General features: G+C 37.8%; 1 protein-coding gene across 2 annotated transcripts in view; it reads left to right on the forward strand.

Moving 5' to 3' along the window:
• CPLX2 (complexin 2) overlaps positions 1-23,772 on the forward strand; it is an 83,901-nt gene that overhangs the window by 43,261 nt on the left and 16,868 nt on the right. The window contains exon 1 of one of the 2 annotated variants that reach the window (XM_051978981.1): positions 23,159-23,390. The exons of the other annotated variant lie outside the window; for it this stretch is intronic. The gene's annotated coding sequence lies outside the window, so the exon portion shown is untranslated. Of the gene's footprint in view, positions 1-23,158; positions 23,391-23,772 lie in introns of those variants that run through there. 2 annotated transcript variants of the gene reach the window in all.

The raw sequence follows: 23,772 nt of genomic DNA on the forward strand, positions 1-23,772 counted from the left end.
GGAGGGAGAGAGAGGAAAGAAGGAAGAGGGAGGAATTGTGTTGCATTCTGGATGTCATATTTTATAAAGAATCAAAGGACAAAACAAAAAATAAAATAAAATAATTTTAAAAAATAAAATTAAATAAAGAATACAAGGACAAATTAGAGCATGCCAGAAAAGAATGACCAGGTTGTTGACAGGACTGGAAATCATTCTTTTATATGAGTTCGTTAAAGAAATGTTTAGCCTAAAAAAGTGAAGACTTAGTTGAAATACAAAAGCTGTCTTCAATTATTTAAAGGACTATCATGGGGGAAAAAAGGGATTCGATTTAGAACAGGTAACAAGGAAGGGCAAGAAAGAGAAAAGGAAAATGTTGTAGAGAAGTTTATTTCAGTTGAATAAAAGTTAAAACTTTCTAATAATTAGAAGTATCCCAAAACAAAATGGATTGGTCAGTTCCCCATTATATGTAGACTTTTAACAAGGCCCCGAATTGTTATTTGTTGGGTCTGTTGTGCAGGGGATTTCAGCTTGAATATAGGATAAACTAGATATTCCATAGTTTTAAGATTCTCAGATTCTGTAAAAGCTGTCTGAATTAGGGAAAGGAGATTCAGAAGGGGATGAAGTAGTATAGAAAGGCTTTCTCAACAAGATTATATGATGATCAATTCTGATGGACATGGCTATTTTCAGCAATGAGATGATTGAGGCCATTTCCTATGATATTGTGATGAAGAGAGCCATCTGCACCCAGAGAAAGGACTATGGGAACTGAGTGTGGACCACAACATAGTATGAAGAGGAGTGAGGGAAAAGGGGCGGGGGGGGGGGGGTGGATATGAACAGCTTGAGATGGTTAGTCTATGTTGAAAAGAGAGAGATTGGACCACTCAAAGGGAATTCTCAAATAAGTTCTGGAAAGAGCTCTGTAAGTAGTTTCTTTATAAAGGTCTAGGAATCCAGACAGCAGGAGGATTATATGTTGGAAGGAATTCCATCTTCCCAAGTTGTGGTCCTCACTACCCCAGGACCATCTATTATCCTGCAAAAAAGAACTTAGCTTGGGTTCTCTCATTAGTTACCAGTGCTGCAAAGTTGGACAAGTTATTGCCCTTCTCTACACCTTGGTTTCCTTATTTGTCAAGTGAAAATGATAACACTTGCACTACACATCTCACAAGTTAACTGTGAAGAAAGTGTTTTTGTAAAACATAAGAAATACTATTATTATATTTCCATCTTGATATATCAATATTATGCTGATATTATAATGATATTCCTTCACATGAATAGGACACTTGCACAAATACTCTCCTATCCAATCCTCACAATAATCCTGGAAAGAGGCAGAACAGAGATTATTCTTTACATTTTCTTGAGAAGAAAATTAACAACCCAAAGTGGGAAAATAATAGTGACTTGTCCAGGGTCATACAGATAGTAGCAGAGGGCTTTTTACTTGGCCTTGATAGCCCTCTCTTATACTCTTGGATATTAAAAAGTAGATTAGAGATCATGCCATCCTCATTTTACCAAAATAAAAAAGAAAAGAAAGAATCATGCCCAAAAAGGAGAAATGAGTTAACTAGGTTCATAAAAGCCACTTCATAGTAGAGAAAGGATGCAATGGTTCTCAAAGTATGGTCTAGAGAATCTTGGGGATCTCTGAAACCCTTTTAGAGAGTCTACAAATTCCAAAATAGTTTTTATTTCCAATATGGTAAATGTCTATAAATATAACCCAGATAAACAAAAATGCTTTGGAGAGATCCTCAATAATTTTTAATAGGATAAAGATACTGAAAACAAGAGTTTGAGAACCACTGGATTAGACCTCGGTTCTCCTGACTCTCAATCATGAGATTGTACTTTTATTTTTTATTCATTTTAAATCATGTCCTACTCTTTGAGGTTTTCTTGGCAAAGACATTGGAGCAATTTGCCATTTCCTTCTTCAGTTCATTTTACAGGTGAGGAAACTGAGGCAAACAGGTTTAGTGGCTTGCCCAGTTTCATACAGATAGGAAGAAAGTGTCTGAGGCCAGATTTGAACTCAAGTTTTCCCAGCTTCAGTCCTAGCACTCTATACTGTACCACCTAGTTGTTCTATCACTCTGGATTATCACCACTCAAAGTCACCTTCCTTGCTCAAAGTTTTGGAAAGAGTGTATTCACCTTCTCCTCCATAGTATGTAGAAGAGAAAACTGGATTATTGTTGGCACACCCATCGGAACCATTCTTAGCTCCTGGGGTTGAGTTCCAGATGTGCATGTCTGGCAGCAGCTCAGGTCCCCTTATGAGTCTTTGGAATAAGTGGGCAACCCCCAGAAGCGACAGATGTGTTTTGACATACTTCCCCCTCCCCACGTGGCTTCCGTGATGTCATGAGTCAAAATAAGCCAGCCACACTCCCTGGTGGGATGTGTTTATTTAATACTCGTTTGGGTGGGAGCTGTTCCGACAACCAGCTAAAAACAGGAGCTTCTCAGCTGTCACGCCCAGCATCCCCTCCTCAGAGAGTGGAAGATAGTCCCTCCAGGATGGGGCTCAGGGAAGTGCCATCTGGGGGTGGAGCAAGGAAGAAAAAGTCTCACAGGCCCTCAGGGAATAGGTGCTTGGGAGATGTTTGGTTCAAATTTTACTGCTGTGGGAAAGACTCTCAAAGAGATGTCCTTGGAGAGGAATCCTGCTATGACCTGGCCCAATCATCTCTAAAGTTACTTCCAATTCTGACTCCCTAGATTCTATATGCAGTCTAAGGTTCCTTAGACCCAACTTTCCTAGGCTGGAAGAAGATCTTACCATTAAACCACTTTCTTCAATAAATCAATGGACATATATTAAATGCCTCCTGTGTACTAGGTCCCAATTCTGTGTTATCTCCTTGCTTCTACTTTCCATGTATATAGACATACATATACACACTATACATCCCCCATTCACGTTTCCCTATTCTTTAATGTTATTTTTCTACCTAGATGCAAGCATCCTCTTAATAACTAACAAACCCAGGATCCTACTGCCTTTTTCTGGAGCTTAATCTTAATGCTTTGAATGTTCAGGACATCTGAAAGCCAGCCTGAGTCAGCCAATTGAGTCAATGCAGTTCCTAGTTACTTGGGATGAGGTAAGGCATTTGGAGATGGAAGGAGGGAGTCTACTAAGCTTTTTCACCTCGAGGGTAGACCTAAATTAACTGAAGTATCCTGTTAAAACCAAGATACAGTCCCAGGTTTCTTGGTTTTGTGATCTTAACAAGCTGGGCCAGCTACTACATCTGTAACATGAGGAAACTTGACAAGATATTAAATAATATTTATTTAATGCCTACTGTGTGCCAGGCTTTACAAGTATCTCATTCAATTCATTATTACCATTATTATCTCCATTTTATAGTGGAAGAAGCTGAGGCAAATAATGGTCAAATGATTCATCTAGGGTCATATAGTTTGTAAGTAAATGAGGCTGAATTTAAACTCAGCTCTTCCTAACTCCAGACTCACTGCTCTATTCATTATAACATATAGCTGCTAAAAATCTGTTCATTATCTTCAAGCTCTGTCAATCTATAAAACTAATAAATTCTTCCCCAAACAAACTTGGGGGTTTTGTTAGAAAATTAGTGAAAGACCAAGTTAAGGAAATCAATAACATATAGAAAGCTAGGGAACTATTTAAAGACTTTTGTTTAGAGTTCAAGAATAATTGTGGTAATTGTTAGCACATTTCTTACCATCAATTGAAAAGAAATCTATTGTGGCAAAGGTTGAACCATGGTCACTTATTAATTCATGGGTCTCACCATGCCTCTGCCCTGCTCAAAAACTCTCAGTGGTTCCCTGATGCTCCAAGGATAAAAAATAAATTCTTTAGTCTGGCATCTGAAGCTATCTATAACCTGTCTCCAATCTATCTTTCCAGGTTTATTTCTCATTACTTACCTTCACATTGCCTCAGTCAGAAAGACTATACTCTATGTCTCTTCCTTTCCTCTTCCATTTTCATGCATTCTAGAACTCTGTCTCTCATCCCTAGAATATAGTCCATCTTTATTTTTTGCTTTTGGTTGAAATGGTTCTTTTCCTTCAAGGCTCAGTTCCTTGGCATCTCTTCCATGAAGCCATCTCTGATTCCCCCATCTCCCTCTCCTTCCTCCTTCTAATTTTCATTAAGCACTTTATCTGACTTTCTACTTAGCACAAGCTACTTTTTTGCATCACATTTCTTTATGGACTTGTTCCACTCCCTCTGTTAGATTGTAATCTCCTTGATGGCCAGAGCCATGTATTTTCTTTTTGTTTTTTGTATTTTTATCCATCATACCTTGCCCAGAGCCCCACACGTTTATTTTTATCCAAACCTGCAGTTTCAATGCTAAAAAGAACTCCCCATTGTGAAAATTATGGCCATTTATGTAGATTAGAGACTCATCATTAATAAAGCAGAGTTGCCAGGGAACCCTGAAGAGTTAAACCACTTATTTATGTTTTCACAGTTAGTCTGTGTCATAGACCTAACTTGAACCTAGATTTTCTTGGTTCTATCCATTACAGCACACCACCTTTCATTTTGTACATAGTAGATGTTTAACAGACATATAGTTTATTGAACTGAATTAAATGTAAAATATCAAAGGATTTAGAGGTGGAGTAGACATTAGGACACTAGTCCAAATCCCACATTTTACAGAAAAAGTAACTAAAGTCCAAACAGAAGCTGCTTGTCCAAAATCACAAAAATAGTAAGTGACAAAGCCAGAATTTGGACCCAGGTCCTTTAATTCAAAATCCATTGTGGAAATAAAGTGAATCAAAAACATATAAACACACACACACACACACACACACACATGTATATATGTATATATACATATATGTGTATGTGTATATGTATGTTCACGTACATATAAACATATGCATATGAGCATCATTATCTGATTCTTTTATATATATATAACTAATAAGAAAAGGAAAGTTAAAAAAATGGAGATTGTTCAAGTGTGCCTTCAACATTTGGTGACCAAGAGGCTTCAAGGAGGACCTTGCAAAGGACTCAAAACCAACACTAAAGGAATCTTTAAATAAACCAAAGAAAGGCCTCAGTCCAAGAGCCACGGGGACTATTTGATCTTCTAGGCACAAGCAGAATAGTTGGGAACAGGAAGAAAAAGATCAAAGAAACCTAAGTAATCTTTCGCCTGAGGAAGAATTCCATCCCCAAAATGCCTTTTGAAGCAGAGGTTGAACAAATCAGCTCAATGACAGAGAGTGGTTGAACTGAATGCAGATAATAGCCCTGGAGAACATCCAACTCAAAGTTCTGAAGGAACTCTGGGGGAATTCTGTATCACAAGTCCAAGACAACTTGATTTCCCACTGTCCAAAACCATTCAGGACTTAGTCCTGCTATTGACCTTGTCAGGAGTATTATGCTCAGATGTGGGTGCTACATTTTAGGAAATTCTGGAGTAAATCAAGGGGAGGACCAGGGACTACCAAGCTGGAAAGTTTTCAGATATGAGCCCAGCAAAACACTACCTGTCTGTCATCTGAGGACCAACCTTACTAAATACCCAGAATCCTTCTCACCTTAAAGTTGGCCACCAGAGGATGAATTTTTTTGGTTATAATTATCTATCAAGGCATGGAGACGGTGAAGATGTCTTGGGAGAAAAAGCACTCATACAAATGGGATCACATATCCTTAAAGGAATAAAGTATAAATGATCTGAAGGAGGGTGCATACAGTGACATCTCTCAGTCAGCAGCTGCCACTAAAGCTTTCCCAAAGAGTGAAATGCCAAGATGAGAGGGATAAATTGCAGAAAGATCTTGCTTGGGTGTGTGAGTAGGTGGGAAAGTGTGGGCAAGTGGAAGGTTCAGGGGAAAATCATCCAAACTACTTCCAAGGTGTCAGGATCTGAGTTACTAGGAGAACTCTAGACCTGGAACCACTTTCCTAATGGCTGAGATTAAGACCCAATGGACAATCTAGGGATGAAACAAAGAGGAAAGAAACCTAAAGAAAATTGTGATAGAGAAATGCTAGGAGAGTCAAATGGAGATAAGATGAGTCTAAAACAAATCATTTACCTCTTCTAAGCCTCATTTGTAAAATGAAAAAGTCAGACTAGGGGTCCTCTAAGGGTCCTTCCAGCTCTAAATTCAGTAAGAAACTATTAGGTATGAAGAGAGGGTTGAAGTAAGTCTACATTGGTGAAGAGATTCTGATGATGAGATTCTGGTCCTTGAAGTATTATAGAATCAGAATTATTTCTATTATTCCATAGTCTTAATTCCCAACCTCTATAGTGTTCCCCCTGAATACCATAGTTTCTCAGTAACACCAAGTTTCTCAGAGGATCACAAATTTACAGCTAGAAGGAACCCAACCTCCTCATTTATAGATAAGCAAACTGAGGCCCAAGAAGGTTAAATCTTAGACAAGACTTAACAGAAGTAATCAGCATCATTACTGGATTTCAAATCCAGATCGTCTAACTTGAGCATTCTTTCTTTTATACCACATTGGGACCCAGGGAGTGATGAAAGCCATAGCCACCCATACCTTCTGTCCCATTCATTGGGTTCGTTGGCTAACATTTCTCTGCTCAAGTAATCTATCATCTGAACATTGGTCTAGTCTCTATGGAGCTATTGACTTGTCTGGACTTTCATAGACTCTCCCTAAATCTAGACAATAGAAAAAGAAAATACATAGATAAAAACTATTTTTAAAAACATAAAACAGATCCTCTCTCAAAATGAGTTCTGGGATCATTATAACAATCACAGAAGTTCCATTTCTGTAGTGCTTTATAAGGTTTACAAAGTGCTTATCTAGCATAGCCCTAGGTTGTAAATAATATAACTATCCCCATTTAAAGTCGACACTGAGTCTCATAAAGTTGAAAGAATTGCCCAAAGTCACACAGTTAATAAATGGCAGAGGCAAGATTCAAATTTCAGCATCCTGATACACAGTCTAATGTCCTTTCCACACAGCCATATTCTGCCTATCGTTAACCTAAGCCTTACCCCCTGTCTTCGAGTTCTTTTCCCCCTTTCTGCACTGCTCTGATCCCCTCCTGATTCACCTCGGAAAGATTTCCTGAGGTTCCTGGCGTGTTTGCAGAATTAAGTTTCCCCAACACCACCCACCCCTCCCCAAGAGAGAAACAGCTGGCGGGTGAGTGGCAGGGAGCAGGCATTTTTAGATTTGTGGGTGGCAGATTCCTCCCACCCTTTGGCAGAAAATCCAGGCCAGGGCCACCTCCCAGCTTCCCCGAAGCACTTCCCATTGCAAGAGAAGAGGTCAGGGCCATTTGTTCCTATGATCTAGAGAGGAAGAGGGGAAAGAGCAAGAAAAGTGATAGTAATGATAGCGCCCATTCTTGCATTTTTTACATTGCCTCACAACTCTCAACTAGTACCAGTTCTTAGGAAACTGAGGGTCGGGAGAGGCAAGGGCTTTGGAGCTAGTAAGAGGCAGTTCTCGGATTTGAATCCAGATCTCTTAACCCCAGTGCTCTTTCCATGCACCACCTCCCTTCACTTTTAACTCCTCCAGTGCATTCTTTCATTCCTCATTCCCAGTCAGAGCAGCCCCAAGGAATCATGGAAGAGGCTTCTCTTTGAATGGGCTAATGAAAGAAAACAATTATATTTTCATCTGGTGATAACTCTTTGCCCTAGGATAATGCCCGGGACCTGTTAAATAAGAAATAGCTAGAGAAGCACTATTCATTCAGTTCTGCCTTACAGATGGATTTGAGCCCATAGTATTAATATGAGAGGTAGGAAATAAAGCAGAATTCCTTCCCCCTTCCACCCAAGTTACTTGAATTAATTGGTAAGGATACAGGTGTGGATTCTAGTCCCAGGTTCTGGCAATAATTTGCGGAGTAACATTAGATAAGTCACTTCTCTGAGACTCAGTTTCCTTCTCTTTGTAACAATAATTATATTTCTTTCCTTTTAACAATAGATAAGCCACTTCACCTTCTCTGAGACTCAGTTCCTTTTTTGTTAACAAGTGTTAACATTTCTTTTGCTGGGTAACATTAGGCAACTGACTTTTCTGAAACTCAAGTTTCTTCCTCTTTGTATTTGACTAGATCAGGAGTTTTTAATCTGCATTGTTCTTTTTTTATTATTGATAATTGCATTTCAATATATTTGGTTTCTTTATAATCCTATGTGTATTTAGAAACATGATTCTGAGAAAAGGTCCATAGGCTTCACCCAACTGCCAAAGGAGTCCATGGTACTAAAAAAAAGGTTAAGAATCCTTGGACTGGATGGTGTCTATACCCCTCCAGCTCTAGTGATCAATGTCTACAATGTAGAGCACCCTTCAGTTCTGATATTTGATGTTCCGAATTCCAAGAGCATTTCAGCTCTAATTTTCTACTTTCAACTATGACTTGGCAGTTAGAGACAAAGGGAAACAGCAGGAAGAAAACACTATTTCAAAACTTTCCAGAAAAGAAAAGTAGAAAGGCAAAAGGTATGCAAAGGTTAGGGATGTCCAGGGACTATGGGCTAGAAATCTGAGCTCCTGATTCATTTTCATTGCTGCTCATATTCCCTACCTCTGGGCAGAAAATGTGGCCTTGCCCTCAATATCCCTCTCCCACACTTCCTTTTTCCTCAGAGAGTAAGTGCCTGATGTCAGGGACTTGAGACAGAAGATTTAGCTCCATAGGAGAGAGGGACCCTTCCTATCCCTGCAGAGGCAAAGTTCTGGGCTCTCCTAATGCCTGTTCTCTCCCCTTTCCTCAATTGTTTCTGCTTTTCTCCCTTTTTCTCTCATTTTCTCCAGTCACATTCCCTCAGCCAACTCAGTTCCAGGAGCACATCTAAGCCAAAATTTACCATCCTAAGTAAGAAAAGATTATAAGCTTGAAACTGTCAACTGGTGTTAATTCAATTCATTTCAATTCAACAAGCATCTACTTGCATATGAACCGAAATCCAAAAGAGATCAGATCAAAGAACCGTAAAATGTCGGATCTGGAAGAGACCTTAGAACATAAAATGCCAGAGATGGAAGGGAGATTAAAATAGAGAATGTCAAAGCTAAAAGGGTCCCTAGAAAATAGAATGCTTAAATTCAATTCAGCAAACTTCAATTAGGACTTCCTTTGGTTGTTGTTTTATAGTTGTTTCAGTTGTGTCCAACTCTTCATGATCCCATTTGGGGTTTTCTTGGCAAAGATAATAGAGTTTCTTTCTCAAGCTCATTTTATAGATGGGGAAATTGAGGTAAATACAGTTAAGTGACTTGCCCAAGGTCACACAATTAGTAAGTGTGGAAGGCCAAATTTGAACTTAGGAAGATGAGAATTCCTGACTCCAGGCTGGCATTCTATCCATTGTACCACCTAGATGCTCCTAGTTTTAAACTACACCACTCTATTTTGCATAGGTGTATATATGAAATAGATTAAATTAAAAGGTGTTTTAGAGGGAAAGTCCTTGGAATCTGGGGGATCAGGAAAGCCCCTAGACAAGTGGAAGATGAGCTGAATCTTGAAGGATGAGAGATGAAAGTGACAAGGGATTTCATTCCAAGTCAACTGATATAAATGGGCACAGATTAGAGCCGCTGCATATATGAAGACCAGCAAGAACGCCAGTTTGTCCAGACCACAGTGTATGAGGAAAAGAGTAACATGTAATAATGTTAAGATGATAGGTTGAAGCCAAGTTGTGAAAGTCTTTAAATGTCCAACTGAGGCATTAATAGTTAATTCTGGAGGTAAGTGGTAATCACTAGGATTTATTGATCAGATTTTATCTGATCACTATAACCAGATCTGTTTGTATGTATATAATGTATATAGAAAATACATATCTTTATGTGTCCATATATATAGTAGAATCTAAGCAGAATTTTTAAGTACTTTAAAGTCTAAAATGGGCAAGAAATTGAAGACCTCAGGGATCATAGGTATTGTTTCATTATTTCCAATTGAAGACAAAGATTTGAAAAAAGATGGGTACATTTGAAAAGTAAACAGCTGGTTAAAATGATAGTGTTTGAGCACAGGTTGTGGATAAGAGATTACGGTTTAAAATATAGGAAATAGGGTCAGAGGAAGGAATACACCTAATAAGGACTCATTAAAAAAAAATGTGTGTGCCTGGAGTCTTGAAAAAATCTAACCAAAAGAACTTTAAAGTAAAAGGAAAGAGGAAGAGTGGGAATTGCTTGAGTATATGTACCAAACTAGAGATCATAGAAAGTAGCTAAAGTACAGGAAAGAGAACAGAATTAGGGAAGCTAGAAATTTGTAGGAGAACATATAAGAAAAAAAGGGGAAGGGGGGAAACAAAACCGTGGCCTTGGATGTCTATATACAAAGGCACAAGATATTTGTAGCAATCAAGGTGAACTAGAGATCCTAATGTAAATAGGAAAGCCTTGTATATATCACTAAGACTTGGTGGAATGGAAACCAAATTTGGAATAAATGGCATTAGCAAGGTATACCTTATTCAAAAATAATGAAGTTGGTAAAAGGTGGCAATGGAAGTGAAGTAGTATTATATTATAATTTTTCTTTAAATATTCACATGAGAAAAATCCAGAAAATAGATGTGGGAAACATGGTGAAGAGCATTTGTGTAAAGATCAACAGTTAGAAACAAAAATAATGTTATCATCAGGATATACAAGAAACTGTATTCAAAGACAGAGGAAATAGATGAGGAGCTTAGAACATAAATCACAAGCCTGATACAGATACCTGATGGAGAATTGATAGGAAATTTCAATTATCCAGTCATCTACCATAGCTCTTCTTTGCCAAAAGGAAAGTGGAAAATAGTTTACTGAATTTCATTAATACAAACTGTTGTCAAGTCTACCTTCAAAACATCTTTTATATATGTTCCCTTGTCATATTACCACCGCCTTGCTCTGATCTTTCATTGCTGGACCAGTTATTTACATTAGAATGTGAGCTTCTTGAGAGGAGGTCCCATGTTTTGGCCTTACTTTGTATTCCCAGTGCTTAGCACAGGGTCTGATGTACAGGAAGTGCTTAATAAATGTTTGTTGACTTACTGACTGACTGACTTAATGAAATAATATCATCCTTCAAAAAGTACAAGGACAAATGAGGAGAATTACTATTATGGATCTGATTCTCACTTTACTGCTTAAAAAAAACTGCTTGCTAGGTTAAAAATGATGGAAGTTTTGTGAACACTCAATCTTAGAATATATGATGGAGAGACAAAAGAAATAGAGTGCATTCTAGACTTCCAGAGAACAAATTTCAAAGGGTTAAAAAAAAAAAAAAAGAGTAATATCCTTTGGCCTAAAAGGATTCTAAGAGGAATCTAAAGGATTCTACAGAGGAACTAAGCTCACAAAGGATGAGAAACTCTCTAGGACAAAATTCTGAAGACACAAAAGAAAACATTACAATAAAGAAAAAAGAAGAGGTTGTCTTAAAGAGAATGATATGGTGGCCCAGAAACTCATCAACCAAGTTAGATTTATAAAAGTCAAGAACAGAAGATGAAAGAAAGGGCAGGTAATAAGAATCAGTTACAATTGCAAAGTCCCGTAAGAATAGTGCTAAATCCAGAATAAGTTGAGGCCAGTGAGGAAAGCTATAGACCACAAAAAGATCAAAAATCAGGTTACTATACTGGGAAAAGAGAAGGGCCAAATAAAGGATGAAATGGCTACTTGGGGGTGACTTAACAAAAAATAATGGACAATTGAGTGAAGATGGAACTTCTCAGTTCTTGCTTGGCTTCTTTTTTCTCTTTCAAGAAAAATGATTCAACTGGAAAGAATCTAACAAAAAATGAATAACAACGAGTTAGGATCCAAAATAAGTAGGGAGATGAAAACATCTGTTTGCCCAGGTGGGTGTAGGTAGATGGCACAATACATAGAATGCTGCACTTTAAGTCAGGGAAACCTGAGTTCAGCTCCAACCTCAGCTACTTACTAACTGTGTGGATGTTACTAACCTTTGTTTACCTCAATTTTCTCTTATGTAAATGAAAACATCTATCCCCAGAGTTGCTATGAAGATAAAATGAGATAACATTTGTAAAGTGCTTTGCAAACTTTAAAGTGCTATATGAATGATACTAATGATGATTATGATAATGGTGATGATGATAAAAGAGTGACCAGAATTAACTAGCACAGCTTCATCAAGAACAGGTCATAATGTTGTTGTTGTTTTTAAAAACAAAGGCATTACACTGGCAAATCAGAAGGATGTTAAATAGTTTACCTAGATTTTAGCAAAGCATTTTTACCTAGTCTGTTATGTTATTCTCGTTGGTGAGATAAAGAAATGTAGGCTACATAATAATATAATTATGGGATTCAGAATTAGTCAAATAACTGAATCCAAATAATGGTTGATTCAATGTCAACTTAAAAGGTCTCTAGGGCAAAGATCTATGCTGCGCCCTGTGATATATGACATTTTTCTCAATGACTTGGATAAAAGCATAGATTTCACATTCACTAAATTTGTAAATTTCTCAAAAGAGAGATAATTAACATAACAGATGACAGGGACAGGATCCAAAAAAAAAACCTCAATACAATAGAACTTTGGGTTCAATCTTTTTTTGTTGTTGTTCTTTTTTTAAATGTTTCATTGCATCAATGTCTTTTGTTTTTATATTGTCTTTATTTCCCAAAATATTCTACTTTTCTCTTCTACCCAGAATCATTCCTTATTTCTCAGAAATTGAGGGGGGAAAGTTATCCAGCAAAAGTATCCAAAACATCAACTAAATATGACGGCATATGCTGTGTTCCATAGACCCCTCCACATGTTGCTATGTGTTTTCTCTGGGGACTGTCTTAATCACAATTATATAGTATTCAGCTTTCCTTTGTTATTATTGCTATCATTCCATATACATTATGTGGTGCAATGTAGAGAGTATAAGACATGGAGTCAGTAAGACTTAAGTTCAAATTCTCTCTCAAACCCTCACTAGACCAATCACTTAACCTTTCTTTGTCTCTATTTCCATATTTGTAAAATGTGAATAATAATATTATCTCCTTCGTGGGATTGCTTACAGCATTAAATGAGCTATAACTGTAAAGTATTTTGCCACCCTTAAAGGGCTATATAAACATTAATAATTATTATTATATTTTTATTCCTAATTCTGCTCGTCTCTCTTTACATCAGTTCATATGTCTTGCCACACTTTTGTCTTCTGCATATCTATAATTTCTTTTAACACAGTAATATCCCTATTGCAATTTGTTTAGTCATCTTCTAATCAATAGGCATATTCTAAGTTTCCAATTCTTTTTTACTTTAAAAAAAAAAAAGAAAACCTTCCACAAATATTTTGTTGCTTATGAGATCTTTTATCTTTGATCTTCTTGGGAATACATATTTAGCAGTAGGATTTCTGGGCCAAAGGGAATGGACATTTTAGTCACCTTAGCACAGTTCCAAATTGCATTCTACAATGGTTGTACCAATTCACAAGTTCCACCAACAGTATATTAGTGTGCTAATCTTTCTGTTCTTTGAAGAACAGAATATAATAAGACAAAATTCAATAACAACAAATGTGAAATTTTATACTTAGTTTCAAAAAATCAATTTGGCAAGTTTAAGATGGATGAAATATAGTTACTCAGCTATTCACCTGAAAAATATCTTGGAATTTTAGTGAACTGAAATCTCAATATGAGTTAATAGTAAGATATGGTAGCCAAAGGGCTAATGATGCATTCCTAAAATGACTTAAGGAAATCATAGTATCCAGGACTATGGAAGTAGAAACCCAATTGAACTCTGCCCTAGCTAGAGTATACCTGGAGAACTGTGTTCAGTTATGAGAATATTTTAAGAAAGACATTAATAAGCTGGAGAACAACTAGAGAAGAGCATTCAGGATCATGAAATGTCTTGAAATAGTGTTATATAAAACCAGTTGAAGAAAATGGGCATGTTGAACTAGGGAATGATAAAGGAGGGAGAAAGAAGGGACAGAATGTTTAAAGAAAACGTAATTATCTTCAAGTATTTAAAGGATTTTCATGAAGAAGAAGAAAGGAGAAGGAGAAATGAGGAGGAAGGAGGAAGAAGGAGAAGGAAGGAGGAGAAGGAAGAAGAAGAAGGAGGAGGAGGAGGAGAAGAAGAAGAAGAAGAAGAAGAAGAAGAAGAAGAAGAAGAAGAAGAAGAAGAAGAAGAAGAAGAGAAGAAGAAGAGGAAGAAGAAGAAGAAGAAGAAGAAGAAGAAGAAGAAGGAAGAAGAAGAAGAAGAAGAGAAGAAGAAGAAGAAGAAGAAGAGGAAGAAGAAGAAGAGGAAGAAGAAGAAGAAGAAGAAGAAGAAGAAGAAGAGGAAGAGGAAGAAGAAGAAGAGGAAGAAGAAGAAGAGGAAGAAGAAGAAGAGGAAGAAGAAGAAGAAGAAGAAGAAGAAGAAGAAGAAGAAGAAGAAGAAGAAGAAGAAGAAGAAGAAGAATGTTTCTCCTTGAACCCAGAGGATAGAACTCTTTAGAAGACCTGGGTGGACATTGCAGAAAGGCAAATTTAGGTTTATAAGAGCAGAAAAGAAATCTAGATTCATTCTAAAGGAACATGGCCTACTTCAGGAGAGAAATCTTCAGGAAAAAGTTGGATAGCTATTTGTTTAATATATTGTAGCAAATATTCTTATTCAGATACAAGTTGAATTAAATGGCTTCTGAGCTTTAATACAACTCTGAATTTTTTTTTTTTTTTTTTTTTTTTTTTTTTACTGTTACAGCTAGAAGGTTTTTAAGCACAATCAGAGTTGGGAGAAATCTTAGAACACTGAATGCCAGAATTAGAAAAGTTCTTAGATTATAGAATATTAGCTATAGGTGGATTGGTTTTTAGAATATAGAATGTTAAAATATTGAATCAGTTGGGACTTTATAAACATAGAACATAGAGTGTTAACATTAGAAGAGACCTTGAAATCATTCAAGTTCTTTGTTTCCACAGAGAAACTGATGTCCGATGAAGGGTAATGACTTATACACAGTCACCTATAGATGGCTTAATAATGGACCTGGTACTAAGACCCAGATCTACCATTCTAGTAGAGGGTTGTTTTCATCAGACTAATTCCATTAAAATACTGCCTAGAATTAAAATAGAGACAAAAAACAAGTCCTTATAGATACCAAAATGTTTAAAGCAGCCTTTTTTATGAAAGTAAAAAGCTGGAAACAAAAATAGATGCTCATTGAGGAATGGCTAAAGAAATTGTGGCCCTGGGCAAGTCACTTAACCCCAATTGCCTCTGGGGGTAAAAAATGTGACAACATAATGAAGTAGCAATGTATGAAAACAATGTACACAAAAACTACACACAAGTATATAAAGACTTACATAAATTGATACAAAGTGATATAAGCAAAAACAATAAAGCTATATATACCACTGTTATAATGTAAGAGGACAAATTAACAACAAAGCCAAAACTAAATGCTATGAAATATAACAACTGTGGCATCAAAGAATAGACATGAGATGATACCTCCCCATGCTTTTTTGTACAGGTGGGGAACTATGTGTGTGGAATATTCTAATCAGACTTTTTTTTTTATATTGTTTAGTTTTGTGGAGGTTTTTTTCTTTCTTCCTCTTTTTAAAATTCTGTTGTTATAAGAGACGATTCTCTGAGGAGTTATAGGAGAAATATAGTGATAAATATGAATGCTATAAAAAATATCAATAAAATTTATTTTAAAAATAATTTATAAATGAATATTTTTCAGACAAGTGATTAAGTAGGATTTTCAAACATTAGAGCTAGAAGATATCTTAATATTCGAAATTTTAGAACATAAAACAGAATGCCAGAATCATGAAAGGACTTTCAGATATTTTAGGCCAACCCCTTCATTTTAGAGATGTGGAAAATGAGACCCAAAAAAAAGAGGAGGTTTGCCCAAGGTCTTCTGACTCTGAGCCCTTGCCAAATCAAACTGGCATACATATATTATGGCAATTTTCCATTGTCCTTCAAATCAAATCAATCTACTTACAATAGCTCTGGGTAAAGTTTTCTATCACTCAGATTTGTCAGAGCTCTCCCGTTAGCATCTGAACATTGCCCAAGTGTATTACCATCACTCAGATATATGACAGGTGCTTTCTTTGTAAAGCCAAAGATCCACAAGCAACACATCTTCAGTTCCTAATGATGATGATGATGATGATGATGATGATGATGATGATGATGATAAATCACTTTCATAAAGTTCTTCCAAGTTTGCCAAATGCTTTCCTCACACCAACTCGGTTAGTTAGGCAACATCAGTATTATTAATCTCTATTTTACAAATGTGAGAACTAGGGAAAAGAACAAATTATTTAGACATAGGGGCCTTAAATGCAGCATTCTTTCTACCACCCTGGCAGGTTTTTCATTTAAGGAAGAAGCTAGTGTGGTAAGGAAAGAGCTGGTTATCAAGTCAAGATAAAGGCAGCAAAATTAGGGGAGGGAGAGGGATGGAGCAGAGAGAAGATGGTAGATTTCCAAAGCATAAAATTACCTCTGGGCTTGTTTCATTTCCTTGGCCAGAGGCACTGGGGCAGATTAGTCTCCTTTGTTCCTGTTCCTCAGATACAGACTGCTTCAGATATGAGAACAAGCAATAAGGCCCTTTTCATTCTCTAGTTTTATCTAAGATCAATATCTGTCTTGCTGGAAAGGAGGGGGGTGGTCCGTTATGAAATAGAAAAGAGAATTCCCTTCCAGTTCAAGCATTCATAACTGGCCTCTGATGGTTGCTATACAAGAATATGTAAATATCATGTTAATATATGCAGAGTTGGCCTTGTGTCAGATTGGATGAAAAAGTGTAATTTCAGGGACACCCCGAAGACTACTCCCTGGCACCCCAATCTTTCCCTCTTTTGCTTCCTCATTCTTGAAACCCAGTTCACAGAGAACAGAGCCTTTCAATCAACACCCAGAGATAAGGCTTAGTCATACTTAGAATTTAAACAGTCCTGAGAGAGGGAACACTGGGACAAATTTACCCAGGAAGATCTGTTTTAACTCTTTTGTGATCCATTAACCTACGATTCTAAGTTTCTGCTATTCTGATTGCAGAACTTTAAAAGTTCTTTGATATACTGATCTTAGAAGTTTATGAGACTACAACTCTAAGATTCTGGGATATAGACTAAGCCAAAAATTCTATTCTAAAGTTCTATCATTCTAAGTTTCAATTATTCAACAGCTGTCATTTGAAAGAGGGATTGGGTCTGTTCTCTTCAGTCCCAGAGGGGAGAACTATTGTAGGAACAATGTGTAGAGCTTGCAGAGAAACTGATTTTGACTCAAAAATTTTCATAACAATTAGGAGGAATGTTCTGCCTAAGAAGAGAATTCCTCATCACTGGGAAACTTCAAATGGAAATTAGATGACCAACTACACCAGGGACTCTTGCTTAAGAATAGGCTGGACTACGTGGACTTTAAATTCCCTTTCAGCTTTGAAATTTTGTGATTCATGGTATATGAATGACTATTATGTCATCCTTTCTTAACAGAAGGCTTTGATAGCAGGAAGAGAGAAAGAACACAAGGCTTTGGGTATCTAAAAACAGAGAGGAAGATTATCTCCTCAGTGCCTAAAAAACCCCAGTCAAGCAGAGGTTGAGGTTCTGGAGACAAATTTTGAGAATTTCCAGTTCTTTCCTATAACAAAAGAAGTGAAGGAATGAAGATTGAATGGCAAGTAATTGTGAGTTAACTCAGGAAACCTTCCTGAAGGATTTGGACTTGGGACCATGATTGTCTGACAATAAGCATAAAATATAGTTTCAATAAGGAGCAGAAGGCAAGATAAAGTGCCCACAGACCCCCATTTCATTCCTGTTTGCCTTATAGTTACTCCCTCTTACTGAAGTTCAAATTCATTTGTCTGGCATTCTAGGTCCTAACCACCCTAGCTTAATGTGAATTTACTATTTCTACCATATCCTACACACCAGCCAAACATTCCTATTCTCTCTCCCCCCTATTCCCCCTGCCAAAGTTCTGGTTTTTTAACCTCCATAACTTTGTTTATATAATTCTCTATCCCAGAAATGTCATCTCTCCCCCTCTCCATTGGTTTAATATTACAACAATAGTTTCCAGTTTCAAAGCACTTTTCTCACAACCCTGTGGGGAAAAGACTAAGATGGCTAGTAAAAGTATCAGTAACCCCATTTTACAGATGAGAAAACTAAGGTCCATAGAATTGAAAGCAATTTTCTCATGGGACTCCTCCTTCTTTTAGAATCCAATCACTTACAACATTTCTTGGATGCTACTAGTCATTAAAGAACTTTCGCCCTCACATTTTAGTTTTTCATCCGTATCTCTCAAATAATTATCATGTTATCTATGGTATATCCTATTTTTCTATAGCCTGTCATCAGTCTATGAGCTCTCTGAAAGTGACAGTGGCTTTTCTAAACTGAATAACCTTTCTTCTCAGCCATATCCCAATGTAACATGGGATTCTGCACACAGATAATTGACCGATCAGACAAATGATATCAAATGCAGATGTATGAAAAGAGCAAGCATAACCCAGGACAACAGGTGGACTGAGTGAGAATTTCTGATATGCTAATAGCTCTCTGGGGGCAATTGCAGTGTGGGAATAGAAGGGTAGTCAGACTTGAAGAATATTAAAAGAATTTGAGAAATTGAGAAAGATGTTAGAAGCCTAGGCTAGTGTCTGGCACTTAGCACTTATTGTATTACAAATCTTCTTCACAAATGATCTATCATTCCATTGAGTCCTTATAAAGTGGAGTGTAAGAATTACTACCCCCATTTTACAGACAAGTAAACTGATGCTCAAAGAAGTAAAGCAACCCACCCAAGTTCACCCAGCAAGTTAATGGAAGAGCTTGAGACTGAAGTTTCAGTTCTCCCAATTCCAAGGAATCTACTCTTTCCTCTAAAAGCCACAATACCAAAAAAAAAAAAATTTAAACACTCTAGAGAAGGGTAGTTATAGGGCAGTGACTAAGCAGTGCCAAGATATGTCTGAAAGAATAACAGCTTGCCCCAGTTTGTCTTCATTGCCAGATTACTGTTATGAGGGGAGACAAGAGTGAAGTTAAAAGAATGATGAGAATAGGGGAGGGAGTCTTACAAGATCAATGCACTCCTATGGTATCTATTTAAAAAAAAAAAAAAAAAAAACTTCCTGGCAAGGCAGAAATCATTCCCAACTTCAAGTTGGAAAGTCAGTTTTAGCACCCAACTTTTAGCATCCATGAGCTACATGACCCTGGGTAAGTCATTACCTCTCTAAGGACTAAATTGGTTCCTCTACAAAATAAAGGGATTGAACTAGATGGTCCCCAAGAGCCCTGCCAACTCTGACATTCTATGATTCAGTGATTCTGGAATCCAGCTGGATTGGCACTTGGACCAGTGAGCCCATCCTCTTTTATCAACATATTTGCTGTATCTGACTGTCTTAATTCTCTCCACATTGTTCCCAGAGCTTCTTGCAAAGTACTATCATTAGCTTCAGGGATTAGCTTTGCCTGAGCATTCAAGCCATATATCATTAAAATCTGTTCAAAGATGGGCTTCCTGGGGTGCACTGACTCTGCTGGTAAATAGAAATTAAAGGCAGAGACAGGCCTTCTAGAATAGCATGAGGGGAGCAGTATCTATATTTCACCAGGTGACTCTAAGTAGCTGTCAGAGATGACTCTGCAGGGCCACCAGTAGAAATAGGACTGATTCTTGCTCCCACTTAGATAAGGAATTCAAAAGTTCTAGACAAATTCAGACAACCTGTGTGACAAGAGGATACTAGTCGGAGTGTGAATTGCCATTTCTTCAGTTGAGAAGCTGGGGGACAGGCAAGAATGTAAATGTCACTGTAAAAATATCTATAGAGCAAAAGTCACATTTCCATAAGTCTGCAGTCGATATATCTCAGTGGAGATGTTGGTAGCATCCTGCTTTCTAAGGATCTCCAGGCACTCTTCAGTCTAGATGTGGCAGATCTAAGATCATAGGTAGTACGTTGTAATGGAAATAGTAACAAATAATGTCAAAGGACCTGAGGTTAAATCCTGTTTTTGTAACTTACTTGCTCTATATCTTTGGGCAAGTTACATCTGTTGGTTTCAATGTACTGATCTATAAAATCACAGAGCTGAACTATATGATCTCTAAGATCCCTTCCAACCTCTAAATTCTGTGATTTAGATCCTTGGTCCCTCATCATCGGCAGGAAATCAAACAATCAGGTGAATTTAATCATAGAATGTGAGAATTAGAAGATACCTCAAATATCCTAGGATCACAGGATCCAGCTAGCTTCCTCATTTTACAAATGAAGAAACTGAGATCTAAAGAGATAAAATGATGTGTTTAGAGTCACATAGCAAATAGTAAAACTAAGATTCATTTCCATAGTTTCTAACTTCATGTCTCATGGTCTTTCCATTTTACTGCACTGTCAATTGGTCCAACTTCTGAGTCAGTACAGAAATGCTCTACACTTTCCTTCATGGTTGGGCATCCAACCTCTAGTTATACACCTCCAATGCCCCCCAAAATAACCCACTCCATTATTAGGACAGCACTGATGAGTAGGTAGTTCTTTATGTTAAAATGAAATCTGTTTCCCTAATGCTATATGCTATATTCTAGGGCCAAGCTGATCAAAATTTATTCCTCTTCTCCAAAATAGCCCTTTAGATACTAGAAAATAGGGATCCTTTAAGTTATCCTTTCTTACCTCTAGGCTAAGTATTACTATTCAGTGGTACTTGAATGACATAATTTTGAATCTTTTCCCTACATTGGTCTCCTTTGCTCCAGCTTTTCAATGTCTCTCCTAAATGAAATAAATAAATAAATAAATGAAATAAATAAAAAATGAGATACCCAGAATTGAATACACTATTTTCTTTAAAACCACGCTGGATAATTATCTCAATATGATCCATGTCCCTCTCAGTGGGAATCTTATCAAGACCAGAGTAATACTGACCAAATTTCTGTCTTACAGAAAAGGGAGGAATAGGTATATTTCATAACATATATAAAATGAGGCTTCTTCCCCATTTGAACTGAATCCTCAGGACAGCCATCAATGACATATCTAATATGCTGCAATTAAACTCCAGTTTCTACTTTCCCATTCTAGAATCATTGAACTTTAGAGTTGGAAGGAACCTTGTAGCAAAACCCAGAATATAAAACATGGAAAAGGCCTTAGAACATAAAATTTCAGAACTGAAAGAATTGGATACATAGAATTTCAGAGTTGTAAGACAACTCAAAACAGAATGTCAGAGCTATATGTAAGAGAATTTAAAACATAGAACATAGAATGTCAAAGAATTTGTAAAATTCTTTGTAAAAGAATTTAGAACATAGAATATCAAAACTGAGAGGAATTATAGAACATAAAATGTCAGAGCTTGATGAGATCTTAGAATACAGAAGTTATTACTTAAAAGTACCTCAAAGCTGAAATCAGGAGCACCTGAGTTCAAATATAGCCTCAGACACTTAACACTTCCTGGCTGTGTGACCTTGGGCAAGTCAACTAACCCCAATTATCTCAGCCCCCCAAAAAAAAAACAAAAAAAACAAACAACAAAAAAAAAAAACTCAAAGAACATCTAATTCAATATCTTCATTGTAGAGAGAAGAGATCTGATGTCCAGATGTCCAGATAGAGCCCTAAAGTCAACTTGGTGAAGTTGACACCACTAGAGCTAAACCCCAGATCTTTTGAGTTTGAATCCAAAGCTCTTTCCCTTACATCACTCTGTTTCTCCTACTTCAGTAATCCAGGACTGAGGCAGTGCTGAAGAAGGAATGAAACTTAAGTCATTGCAGTTTTGCCATGGCTGTGACTTATTTATGAGCTGCTTGCAACTCTTTCCAGGCCCCAGTGCAGGCAGCAGCTCTGGGGTTGTTTCCCCTTAGTCTGGCATGATTAATATAGGCAAGCTGAAAGTAGAGATGCTGCATAAAATACAATCACTCACTGGAATAGGGGGAAGGAGAGAAAGCCAATAATAGGTGTTTTTAGATTCATAGGAGACTTGAGAAAGAAGAAATTTATCTCGCTCGTATTTAACATGCATAGGACTGCTTGCCATCTGGGGGAGGGAACGGAGGGAGGGAGGGAAAAAGTCAGAACAGAAGTGAGAGCAAGGGATAATGTCGTAAAAAATGACCCAGGCATGGGTTCTGTCGATAAAAATATGTTGCTAAAAAAAAGGAAAAGAAAAAAAAGAAAGAAAAGAAAGAAAAGAAAGAAAGAAAGAAAGAAAGAAAGAAAGAAAGAAAGAAAGAAAGAAAGAAAGAAAGAAAGAAAGAAAGAAAGAAAGAAAGAAAGAGAGAGAGAAAGAAAGAGAGAAAGAAAGAAAGAAAGAAAGAAATCTCACTTGCTCCTATGATGATCTCAGATTCTATCTCTGAGAATGGTCAGGCAAGGGAAGAATTCCTGGTTTAGAGAAATGAAGGAGTAGGGTAGAAGATGAGCTCCTTGAAGAAGTAGGGTCAAAATCATTTCAGTTATACACAGAGTTTCTGTGCCCTTACATGGACAAGAGGCAAGAGGTTAGTGTTTTGAGATCCTCAGAAAGCAAATGCTAAATATAATAGACACCCACAAAGATGCACAATTGGTCTTCTTGTCCTGCCTCTCCTCATACAAGTGTTGAACAACACTTTCCTCAAAAGGCACTTTCATCCATTTCCAGTGGTCACCATAATGATAGCCATAATGGAAAAGGGTCGATGTGATACCATGGGTGGAGTTAGGGAAGATACTTATTCTGCATGTGGGAAGTGGGATAGAGAAGTGGAAATTCGAGACAAAGAGAGGAAAATCATAGAGAAAAAGAAGAAAGGTAGAGAACGAGGTGAGAGAAATGTGAGAGAACAGGCATTACAGAAGGGAAGGGTGAAGAGAATGAAAAAGGAGTGAGAGAGGAGTGGGAAAGAAGGATAAAAAAATCTAGAGAGAAGGGGGAAGAAAGGAAGAAAAGAGAAGGGAAGAAAAGGAGAGGAGAGGAGAGGAGAGGAGACGGGAGAGAGAGAGAGAGGAGAGAGAGAGAGAGAGAGAGAGAGAGAGAGAGAGAGAGAGAGAGAGAGAGAGAGAGAGAGAGAGAGAGAGATTGGTTTGAATTTCCCTTTTGGAAGGGGAGAGGCAACGCGTCAGGGCCAGAGTGATGGGAGGGTTTGGAGGAGGGCGTGTTTAGCCGCGGCGGCAGCAGGCTGGGCTCCGGGAGCAGAGTTGCACTTGGCCGGGACCGGAGCCGGAACGGGAGGAGGGAAGTGGAGGCGGCGGCGGCGTCTGTGGGCCAGGCGGGATCTCTGCAGTGACTGGCGGGCGTCAGGGGCAGCCAGGTCAGTGTGCACGCCGCTGGCGGGACTGGGCTGCAGAAGGGAAAGAGGTTTTGGCTTGGGGGGTGCTGATGGGACAGCTCCAGGAAAGGTTCAGAGGACTGACTGGCAGAGGACCCCAGAAAAAGAACGTGAGGACCTCGGATTGTGAGGCCGAGTTAGGGGCCCAGAAGAGGAGTCTCTCTCTCTAAGCAGCCTCTGCTCCCCAACTCCAAACCCAATAGACTTAAGGTGGTGGGGACCAGGATAGCCTCTCTGGCCCTTGGTCGGAGCTACGGAAAGCTGAAGAGGAGGGTCTTTCTATGAGCCACCCCTTCTCGAGGAGGGAAAAGTGTCACACATACACACATACATACACACACGCACGCACACACACGAATGAGCG

The sequence above is a fragment of the Antechinus flavipes genome, chromosome 2, assembly GCF_016432865.1.
Source record: "Antechinus flavipes isolate AdamAnt ecotype Samford, QLD, Australia chromosome 2, AdamAnt_v2, whole genome shotgun sequence".
NCBI classification, from domain to species: domain Eukaryota; kingdom Metazoa; phylum Chordata; class Mammalia; order Dasyuromorphia; family Dasyuridae; genus Antechinus; species Antechinus flavipes.